Source organism: Acomys russatus, chromosome 16 (assembly GCF_903995435.1).
Source record: "Acomys russatus chromosome 16, mAcoRus1.1, whole genome shotgun sequence".
In the NCBI taxonomy this organism is placed as follows: domain Eukaryota; kingdom Metazoa; phylum Chordata; class Mammalia; order Rodentia; family Muridae; genus Acomys; species Acomys russatus.
In genome coordinates, this window is record NC_067152.1 from 9,918,159 (window position 1) to 9,929,800 (window position 11,642).

At 46.9% G+C, this 11,642-nt stretch overlaps 1 protein-coding gene across 2 annotated transcripts in view; it reads right to left on the bottom strand.

The window, feature by feature from the left end:
• Positions 1–10,739, bottom strand: part of Rffl (ring finger and FYVE like domain containing E3 ubiquitin protein ligase) — a 72,066-nt gene extending 61,327 nt beyond the window's left edge. For both annotated transcript variants that reach the window (XM_051158130.1, XM_051158129.1), the window contains exon 1: positions 10,570–10,739. The gene's annotated coding sequence lies outside the window, so the exon portion shown is untranslated. The remainder of the gene's footprint in view (positions 1–10,569) is intronic.
• Positions 10,740–11,642: the final 903 nt, after the last annotated feature.

Sequence of the window (11,642 nt, forward strand, 5' to 3'; positions counted from 1 at the left end):
CCTGGACTCACTTTGTAGACCAGGCTGGCCTTGAACTCACAGCGATCCACCTGCCTCTGCCTCCCGAGTGCTGGGATTAAAGGCGTGCGCCACCACGCCCGGCTGTTTGTTTTGTTTTTTGAGGCAGAGTTTCTCTGCATAACAGTCCTGGCTGTCCTGAACTCACTTTGTAGATCAGGCTGGCCTCGAACTCACAGAGATTCATCTGCCTCTGCCTCCCCAGTGCAGGGATTAAAGGAGTGCACCACCACGCCTGGCCAGCAACCACTGAGCCATCTCTCCAGTCTCTGAGAATTTTCTTTTCCTTTTTCGTTTTCCTTTTAAGTATTTGTGTTTCTAAAAATATTTTCACTTTTGGTACTGGTTTTGGTTGGATAAGGCTGTGCTGAAGCCAGGTGTGGTGATGCACATCTGTAACTGAGGCATGTGGAAGGCAAACTTGGAGGAAGGCAAACAGGAGGATCCATACAAGTTCAAGGTCTGCCTGGTCTACGGCAAAACCTGTATCAACAAAGCAAAATAAAACATGGAATTGGGGGAAGAAGGCAGGATGGAGGGAAAGGGGGAAAGGGAGGGAGAGAGGAAAAAAGACAAAGTTCCATTCAGATTTCATCAAGTAAATGTGATTTAGGAGTGTGATAAAAACCACCTGGGTAGATAGAACTGTGTGCCACGGTCACTGCTGGCTCAGTCACTGTCTCACAAGCTATTGCTCTACACCTGTGTCAGCAGTGTCAGCACTGAGCTGGGCCTGTCACCTGGGGTGCTCAGTCCAACCATATGACCGCAGGTAGAGCAGGAAGGTAGAAGGCCTCTGTCAAGCTCTGTAGGAATTATCCTGCCCTTTTCCCACCCGTTGAGTAGACACCGAAGCCCTGACACAGAGTGTGCCAACTCTTCCGTTGGTCGACGATAAAATGACCAAGAAAGTACATGAATCTAGTGCTGCCCAAAGTGCAGAACTAGAGGTGGCCTGGAACTTGTTCTGTAGACTAGGCTGGCCTTGAACTCAGAGATCCACCTGCCTCTGCTGTCATTAAACGTGTGTACCACCACCATCCCACAGAGTTTTTCTTTCCCAGCCTGTTATGATTAATAAAAAGAAAATAAGATAATAAGATAGTAAGATGCCAGGCAACCAGGCAACAGATATTACATTGTAGAGGAATTTATTAAATGAGCATGGGGCGGGGGGGAGGGGCACCCTAGAGAGAGACAGAGACAGGAAGAGTAAGAAGAGAGAGTAGTCGGAGGAGCACAGAGGGGGTGGGCCCACACGGATGGTCTGTCCTTTTATATGGCCCTGGGCAGGGCCACGCCCCCGTGGCAGGTAAGCAATGACATCACAGGTAGGCGGACTGAAGCAGAATCCTAACACAGCGCCTTGCATATAATTTTAGCCTCTACTTCTCTCTATTGCAACAAAACTGTCCAAACAGTGGCTGCATATCTGCAAAAACCAGAGAATCATACTTAATTATCCCTCGAAACACCTGAACTTCCACCCGTCCACCAGGCAGAGCGCTGGAAGAAGCTGTGCTCTCTCCCCAAGGCAGAGCATTCGCCCACCCGGCGTTTCAAATAAAGCTCGTGGTCTGTTTCCATGGTTAAGAGAGGCTATGGTGGTAACCTAACTTCAAGGACTCAGGGGAAGCCTGGCAACTCACACAGGGAGGGGGAGGCGTGGCTATGTACAAAGCAGGTATCTCAGACTTAGTCACAACTGAGTAAAAAGGGAAGGAAAGCAGGAGGTGAAGGACACGTTTTATGACACAGCCGGTTGACTCATGTAGTCACTAGGTCAGTGTGTTCAAGATACCATCCCGAGCTTGGGACGCTTCCAAGGCGGCTGTGGTGAAACAAGAAAGCGGGGTGGGGGAGGGGGCCACTCAACTGAGGAAAGACTCTTTTCTTTCAAATCTATCAACATAACCCAGCCAATAAACAATTCGGGGAGGGTGGGGCAATGGGACAAGCCAACTACTAATGAGTTGCCCTTGCCACTAGGCCCATTCCCAAAGGACCCAGTCAGTGATAATGTTTGAGCAAACTCTACTGGTTCAAATGGGGGTGACTTCCGCTCCTCTTCCCCTCCCCAGGTTCTATGAGTGAGGGGTGCAGCCTGCCCTGATCACTCCACCTCCCTGAATGGAACTGTACCTCCCCATGCAAAGGGTGAGCCAGGAGACCACTGAGTGTCAGAAGCCAGCCTGACAAAGTCAAGTGACACCCATCAGGCGAAATCCCCCAATTCACAGCTCCTCAGACAATGCAGGGGAATCACCTGAGCCCGCAAGGTGGAGGCCACCCTGGCAACACCACACAGCCTAGCCAATGCCCCACCCCCTCCAAAAATCCCACTGACCGGCTGCTGAGACAGCAGGAAAGCCCAATTATTCCCCTTTGCAAGAAGGGACAACTGAGAGAAATTACCAGACCAGGGTCACTTTTCATTTTAAATAAATCAGTTGGTGCCTTAACACAGATACAAACCTGTGTAGGCCACAGGCACTGTCAGCCTGGTGAGAATCTCCCTATGAACCCCACAGGAAATTAAGTGAGGATTAGAATAATTAAGCATAAAGCTTCCTTGAGAACAAGTGCAGTTGCTGAACAGTCAAAGCCACTTCTGTGAAACATACAGGAAAATTATGAAAGGATTTACCCAGCTTCACAGCCTTCCCACGTCCACGTCAACTTTACAAGCGCTATGATATAAAAGAAACAGACCAACCCTTCGGGGAGAGAATTAAATACCGTGGCTTATCAGAGAGAGCCAGTCCCGTCTTCAGGCCCTCAGACAGTCCGTGTGCAAGTGTTACTGTGATACACTTACGAGTTTCCCAAAATTACACACATTTTCCTCAAAAGAGATGTAAGAAAAAATATAATCACAGGGTAAAAGGCCAAACACTGTCTCTGCTGAATGCTGAAATAGCCAATTATGTGTCTTAATACATTAATGCTATACAGAGGAGACTATACAGGCAAGTTGAATAAGACATCTTAAAAAGTGTACCCTGGGGCTTTAAGTCCATTCAACTGACAGTAAAATCGCCCTCAAAAAAGCAGTTTTATGCAACATCTAGTATTCTAATTTTCCAGCTGCCAACAGGAATGTATAAAGGAGCAGAAATTAAACTAATTATGCCAGCGCTCGGTGAACAAAACTTTAATTGTATTACACACTAGACAGCTACTGAACAATACAAAGGCCCTTAAGGGTAGGGACTTCGATAGAATATAAATGATTTTCAGTCAATATGACAGAAATTAGCCTGTTTAGGCAGTGAACAGATTCATAGGTTACATGCAAAAAATTCAGCTGGTCCAGTAAGCTAATATAAAAATATAAATATATAGTGTAAGAGAAAAAAAAAAAAACACCAAAGCCCTCTATAATGGTTCTAAATCACCCCATGGTTTCCATATGCTGTGTCATTAGTAGGCCCTTGGAGCCGGCATTGTACTAATCAGTTTCTTTGACACCCCACCTACAAAGGAGCCTATTCATTTAGCTGGGAGACAGGTGTTAGCAACCAGCAACCTCTTTTAGCTTCTGGTGCGGGGGAAGCAGCCTGTAATCATCCCGGAGTGATCAGCAGGTTGAAAGAAGGGCAGGCAGCAGGCAGTTTGGAAGAGGAAGGGAAGAAGGGGCCAAAGACCAAGACCTAGAAAGGGAACACAGAAACAAATGACCGGCAGGCACTACTGTGCGGGGCCACCCTCAAAGCCTGCTGGCCTAATCTGGCACTCTGGGCTATTGTCCAAACAGACCAAGCAGAATGCAGACGTTATTAATTTATTCCTGCAGGTAGTAATTCTGGGCACCTGCCGACACTCCACTCACGCTGAAAAAAAACCTTTAAAGCGTTGCTAATTGCCCTGTGGTTCGTTTTTCTCACCCATATTCTCTGGTTCTTTAGTCCCTGGCTCTTCTGTATACTTTCTAGAAGAGCTAACTGGGTAAACATCCCTGGAAAGACATGAAAGGGAGGCTGGATTTGAACAGGTACCTCAGGTAGGTGTGATGCACTTTTGTAATCCCAGCTACAGAGAGGCAAGTTCAACGCCAGCCTGGACAGTGATCTCAAACTGATGATTGCTGTCTTAGGTAGGGCTACTTTGGCCGTGATGAATTGTCATTACCAAAAGCACTGCATGGAGGAAAGGTTTTATTTCACTCACAGTTCTATAGAACAGTTCATCAATAGCAGTGAGGAAAAGAATTCACCCAGGGCAGGAATCTGGGGCAGGAGCTGATGGTACAGGCATGGAGGGGTGCAGCTTACCTCTCATGGTTTGCTCAGTCTGCTTTCTTACAGAACCCAGAAGTACCAGGCCAGGAGTGACCTTACCCACAAAGGGCTGGACTCTCCACCATGACCGGCTAACAAAGAAAATGCATTACAGGCTTGCCCACAGCCTGATCTTATGGGAACATTTTTCCCAGTTGATGCTCCTTCATCCTTGATGACTCCAGCTTGTGTCAAGCTGATATAAAACTAGCCACTACAGTCACTAATAATGATGATAGTGTTGGCTCAGCAGTTCAGCACTTGTTTCAAGCGGAACACGGTGGCGCACGCCTTCAATCCCAGCACTTGGGAGGCAGAGGCAGGCGATCACTATGAGTTCGAGGCCAGCCTGGTCTACAAAGCGAGTCTAGGACAGCCAAGGCTACACAGAGAAACCCTGTCTTGAAAAATCAAAAAATAAAATAAATAAATAAATAAAATAAAAGAGTACTTGTTGCTCTTACACATTACCCAACTTTGGTTTCCAGCACCCACATGGTAGCTTACAACCATCTGTAATTCCAGGTCTCACACCTTCTTCTGACCTCCATGGGCCCCAGACTACATGGTATACAGACATACATGCAGGCAAAATAGTCATATATAAAATAAAATTTTATACACACACACACATATATATACATATACACACACACACACATACATACATATGGGTGGCGATGAAGCTCAGCAGCACAGCACTTACCTAACACGTCTGAGGCCTTAGGCTGAAGCTCCAGATACTTCTTAGGAGGCAAAGGCATGAAAACTGAACTCTAAGCCAGGCAGTGGTGGCGCACGCCTTTAATCCCAGCACTCAGGAGGCAGAGGCAGGTGGATCGCTGTGAGTTCCAGGCCAGCCTGGTCTACAAAGCGAGTCCAGGACAGCCAAGGCTACAAGGAGAAACCCTGTCTCGAAAAACCAAAAAGAAAAGTGAATGAACACACACACACACAAAAGTTACTGCAAAGCCAAGCACGGTGTACTCCTGACACGTACGAGGAAAGCCAAAGCAGGAAGGATGGAGAACTGGAGGCCAGCCAGGCATGGTGGTATATGCTTTATGCCTTTAATCTAGCACTAAGGAGACAGAGGCAGATAGAGCTCTCAGTTGGAGAACAGCGTGGCCTACACAGCAGGTTCTAAACCAGTCAGAGCTATAGTGACTTAAAGAAAAACAACAAAAGCCACCCTGAGCTATGTAGCAAAACCTTATGACCTACATTTTGAAACCACCTTTGTAAACCCAAAGACTGCAAATGCTTCTGGCAGGCAGTCTAATTTGGGAAGCACAGTTGTACTGCACTGATATGACAATATGTACTTATGACATAATCATATATAAATATGTACAATAAAACTATTTTATCAACTGTACATCACGTCCCATGAGACTCTGAAAACTGGGGCTCCCGTCTCTGTTTTCTTAACATTTAAAAAGCTGAAATGGAATACAATGAATCCTCAAGTAATGTCTGCCTTCTGAGACCTTACAATAAATAAGCTATAAGGCTGAACGCTACATTGAACATAATATGATTTTCCTTTGATGACGCTGGAGACGTCAGAATCTCCCAATGCCACTGGGTCAACACTCACTACTCTGAAGTAGTCACAGCACTGGCAAAATCGAAAACTATACACAAAAAGCTGTATTTTAAGAAGGTAGACTGCTCTGACGAGATACAACCAGAGGGACACTTAGATGAGCGGACTCAATACACAAAGACTAAGAGAATAAAGCTGGACAGACAGTGATGGCACACACCTTTAATCCCAGGACTAGGGAGGCAAAGGCAGGTGGATCTCTGAGTTCAAAGCCAGCCTGATCTACACAGATGAGTTCCAGGACAGCCAGGGCAACATAGAAAAACCCTGCCTCAAAAACAAAACAAAACCAACAAAACAAAAGGCAAGCAAGCAAGCTCAGAGGGTCAGTAACTTGCCTAAACTCTTGACGCCAGGAAGTGAAAAACTGGGTTTCAAAACTAAATTAGTCTGTTTCTAACTTTTTTTTTTTTTTAAGATTTATTTGTTTATTATGTATACAGTGTTTTTACCTGCCTGTTCCCCTGCAGGCCAGAAGAGGGCACCAGATCTTATTCTAGATTGTTGTGAGCCACCAGGTGGTTGCTGCGAATTGAACTCAGGACCTCTGGAAGAGCAGACAGTGCTCTTAACCTCTGAGCCATCTCTCCAGACCCAAAACTAAGTTAGTCTGTTTGTAAAACACCAGTTTACTTCCCTAGTTTATTTAGTACCTAATTCTGTCTTAACTTAGATCCTTCCAGACTTGAGCAACTTTTCTTCCTCCTATGAACTCAGCAAAAACCTGTGACTAAAACTGGTTGATGATGTATCAAGCACCTGTTCATTTCAATGCCTGGCTTCTGCCAGGAGAAAAAGGAAATAACCAGCCCTTTGGTGTTCTGCTGTTGTTTTGGTTTTGGTTTTGGTTTATTTTACAATCTTTTTTTTTTTTTTTTTTTTTTGGTTTTTCAAGACAAGGTTTCTCTGTGATAGTTTTGGCTGTCCTAGACTCACTTTGTAGACCAGGCTGGCCTCGAACTCACAGTGATCCGCCTGCCTCTGCCTCCCGAGTGCTGGGATTAAAGGCGTGTGCCACCATGCCCGGCTTTTATTTTACAATCTTACACAGAAAATCCCCAGGGCATCTCTTCCACCCGACACTGATCAGAACTACATATCCCACCTACCCACCTACCTCCAGTCGAACCGCCAGTTGTTTCCACATTACCATTCATTTGTCCACTCGGGATAAGGAAAGCTACTTCCACCAAAAACCCTCCCCTCATGACTCCCCTCATGATAATGCAGGAGAGGGGGGGCCTTGCTGTGAAGCCATGAACATAAAAGTCATAAAAGCTTTTTTGTTCATCTGTCACAACTAGGAGATGGGCTATTCTAGCAAACCAAACATCCTGGATAATAATAATAGCATGATCTTATCAGAGAGCCTGCCAACTTATACAGAATTCAGTGCATCCCATTTCAGTTTTTAGGATGTTAAGAATAGCCAGGTTGTGGTGGCCCATGCCTTAAATCCCAGCACTCAGGAGGCAGAGGAAGGTGGATCTCTGAGTTCGAGGCCAGCCAGCTCTACAAAGCGAGTCCAGGACAGCCAAGGATACACAGAGAGACCCTGTCTCGGAAAAAAAAAAAAAAAAAAGAAAGAAAGAAAGAAAAGAAACACCAAAAAGAAAAGTTACTAAAGCAGAGTAGTGAGTTCCAATTTTCAAAGTTCCATACTGACTTGAGGTACTGATAATGCATTTTATATGTATATATTTACAAATACATATATTCATTTCAATGCAATACAACAGTGGCTCCCAAATTAGGCTGAACCTCAGAAGCAGCTGGAAAGCCTTTTGGAAATCAGATGGTTTCAAAATGTAGGTCATCACCCCATGAATCAAATGCCCTGAGATCAGCATTTTTCATGAACCTCTCAAGAAGTGGCTGGGTTCTAGAAACACCTTACAATCAACCAGGTTGAAAGCCACACTGAATATACAACCTCCCTTTGATGACACACAGGAAACTTCCAGATCTCCCAATGCCACTTGGGTCAACACTCACCACCACCACCTAGTCACCATACTGACCAATCAGAAAGTAAGGAAAAGTTTAACTCAGATTTCCCAATGGCAGAAAGCTGGAAAAACCAGCTTTTGTTTTATTATCAGATTCAAAGAGCTGAGTTTCTCCCTGAAGAAATGCAGGTTTTAAGCTTGCTTTGTAAATGGGAAATGTTTTAAAAACCTACAGGACTCTTAACTAACTGCGCAGCTCTACTTCAGATGTAAACAAGGCTCCAAAAATGTAGACTATTCATCCTGAATACGAAAAGCAAAGGAGGAAGTTCATGACCAAATTAAGGAAGAGAAAAGATAATGGGTTTAAACTAAGACCAGCTTAATAGAATTAGATGTGACCACTGACCAGCCTACAGCAACTGTTAAGTCCTAGGGACAGGGCGGGCTAAGGACAATAAACACAGAGGTCAATTAGGATTTATTTATTTATTTATTTATTTATTGGCTTTTTCAAGACAGGGTTTCTCTGTGTAGCCTTAGCTGTCCTGGACTGGCTTTGTAGACCAGGTTGGCCTCAAACTCACAGCGATCCACCTGCCTCTGCCTCCCGAGCGCTGGGATTAAAGGCACATGCCACCACGCCCAGCTTGAGATGGCTTTTAGGAGCTACTTTTGCCGGTACCATCACCATCTCCCCGACAGTGCTAGTAACCAGCAGCCAGCACCAAGTAATCAATTCCAAAAAAACCAACCAACCAAACAAACAAACAAAGCAAGGCAGTCCCTCCCTTGAGACCAGCAGCAATCTAAACCCTCTATTCTCATCAAACGCTGAAGGACACCCCAACTCCATAGAGAGGGGAATCTAAGAGGCAGCAGTTAAACTTTCTCTTTCCTCCCCAAACACAAACATATTACCAGCACGTTTGGTGTCAACGTTCCCTAATCTGCCATTAAAATAACAGCAGTATTAAAGATTCTATGACAGGAATAAAAACCAGCGTTCTTAGCTCCCTACCCAACTCCTTAGGTTTATACAGGTGGCGTTAGAAAACAGCAGAGGATGCCCACAGACCCAGGTGTGGCTGCATTAAACTTCCCAAGAAATGCCTGTAAGAGGCATTTCTATTAGATGGTACTAAAATATGGTCAACTGGCTTTATGAACAGAAAGTTTGAGAACAGTTAGGCTTGCTGACAACAGTTTTCTCTTTTTTTTTTTTTTTTTTTTTTTTTTGTTATTATTTTAGCAGTCCGTTAAAGTGGTCAATTTGGTGGATTTACAACCCTAGATCCCAATGTAAACAATCAGGATAACAGCTGATCAATATGAGAAGTTTTAATGGGCTGGGCTCTGCAATTAAACAAGTATTAAAGTGAGTGTGTGTCCTCTATTACGTTGGCATCTCTGAACACTAGTGAGGCCTGTCACATCGATCTGCTACTGCCCTCCACGGTGCCCAACCGTTCTCAAAGGCAAGAACGCCTGTAAAGAAATAAACCACAACTTTTGAACTGTATTCTGAAGTCCAGGACTAGCAAATAGGTAACAAGTTTCAGAAACACTTGCCAGCATCCACTTCTTTCAATGTAAAAGAATGTGGGGAGGTGGCCACAGGAGGGAAGGATAAAGAAGTTGCCAGAAAGGAAATATAGCCAGCTTCAGCCTTAGAGAACTCTACAAACTCGGCCCAGGACCAAGTCCCCTCCCATTCCTAGGAAAAAAAAAAAAAATGCCACAATACTCAACAGCCTTGCCCACATTTCAGTACACTGAACTGTCACGGCGAGAACCACCAAAAAGTGGGGACAGGAAGTCACTTGGTTCTCCGAGCCACCAGCCAAAACATGCATAAGGAAGGAGCTTCCTTCTTTCCACATGCATCCCGGGGTGCTTGATCATGCGTCTCTCTGGCCTTTAACCAAGGTACAGAGTGAGAGTTGTGGGTATAACCCCATTTCCAAACTAAGAATAATCTTCCCGTAACGGTGGACTGAAAGGAATACTCTTCCTCATTTACACAACCACTCAAAAAATAAAAATAAAAAAATAAAAAAGTCAGCCTAACAAAGGGGAGAAAGTACGCTGTTGCTTTGTCTTTTCTGCCAGTCTCAAATCAAGCTCTGAGCAGACAGATGCCAGGAAAGGCTGCGGGCTTCCCTGATCTACCCAGACTTCCCCATGCCTGGTCAAATGTCTCCTGGGCAGCCGGCTAGAGAGGGGCCCCCACTTCCCTCTGAGTCTCAGCCAGGGCCACACAGCGGTGACCTAACACACAACTCAGGGACAGAGGTCGACTCCCAACAGGCGGACAGCAGACCCTGGCAGAGAGGCGAGCAGCATCCCAAACTTGCCATGTTAACCTCCAAACTCCGAAATCTCCAGGGTCCTCTCGCCCGTAGGAAGGGAGCCAGTGTTCTCTGTCCTACAGAAATGCATCCTTTCCCCAAGAGGCAGCAGGACCTGCCGGGCTCTTACGACACTTGGGCACAAGTTGAGGACACACGTCCCGGGTTACGGCGCACACAGGCGAAACGCTTTGCGGCACTTTCAATGGGACAGGTGTGGGGTTGACCTGGCGGCGGGGAGTCCCTGAGACGGAGGGGGCTGTCCGGCTCCCGGAGCACAGCTGGAACCCCACACTCGGCGAGAGCACAGCCTGGAGCACCCCGTCCTCCGGCCCGACCCGCCGCAGCCAGCGCCTCCTCACCTGCGGCGGACGCTGCCCGGCCGCACCTGGGACGGATCTCGACTGCGGTCACTCAAGTCAGCGGGGCCGCGGGGGTCGGCAGCCGCCGCAACTCCCGGGCTGACGGCCGCCCGGGTGCTCGCACCACATCCTCACGGGCGGCCCCAGGAAGTCCGCCCCCACCAACCCAGTCCCCCTCCCGGCGGCGGCTCGGCGTGGGCCCCGCCCGGCCTGCGTGCGGCCCCGCCCTCCCCGCGTGTGGTCCTGCCCCCCTCCCCGCGGGAGCGCGCCCCGCTCCGCCGCGCCCGCGCCACCATAGAGAGGAGCCGGGCGCGCGGCAGTCTAGAGCGCAGCCTCCGAGAGCGCCCTCTGGCGGAGCCAGGCTAGGTATGGGGATCCAGAGAGCCTTGGCTGAGCCAACTCCAAGCGTGGTAACCTTGAGTCCTTTAACGTCATCAACTTGCTTTAAAGTTTGAATATTGGCCGGCCGTGGTGGCGCACACCTTTAATCCCAGCACTCGGGAGGCAGAGGCAGGCGGATCGCTGTGAGTTCGAGGCCAGCCTGGTCTACAAAGGGAGTCCAGGATGGCCAAGGCTACACAGAGAAACCCTGTCTCGAAAAACCAAAAAAAAAAAAAAAAAAAAAAAAAAAAAAGTTTGAATATTGAACCCTTGACTTCATCTTTCATTGTACCCGACAGACGACAGTGTTCCAGTTCAAAACGGAAGAACCCCAGACTTAACGTATTGAATCCCTTGGGTCTGTGGGGCATCATCATCTGTGTGTTCCTCCTTGGATTGGCTGCTTTCACATTAGGAAAGTGGAGGCACAGCTGAGAAAGGTTGCAGTACAGTGAAAATGACTGCCAAGCTGACACCCAGCTATCATTTTTTTCAGCTGTGCACCTTTTAGCAGGTATTTAACCTTTCCGAATTCTTTCTTCCCCAGCCCAGAAAGGCAGGTCGGGGCGCACAGATTAAACGGGATAATGCCTAAAGACCTTAGTAAAGCATAAAACACCAGGGTAGCATCGGGGATCATTAGCCAAGTGATCGCAGAAGATGCCTAGTCACGAAAGTCATATAAATGCTAA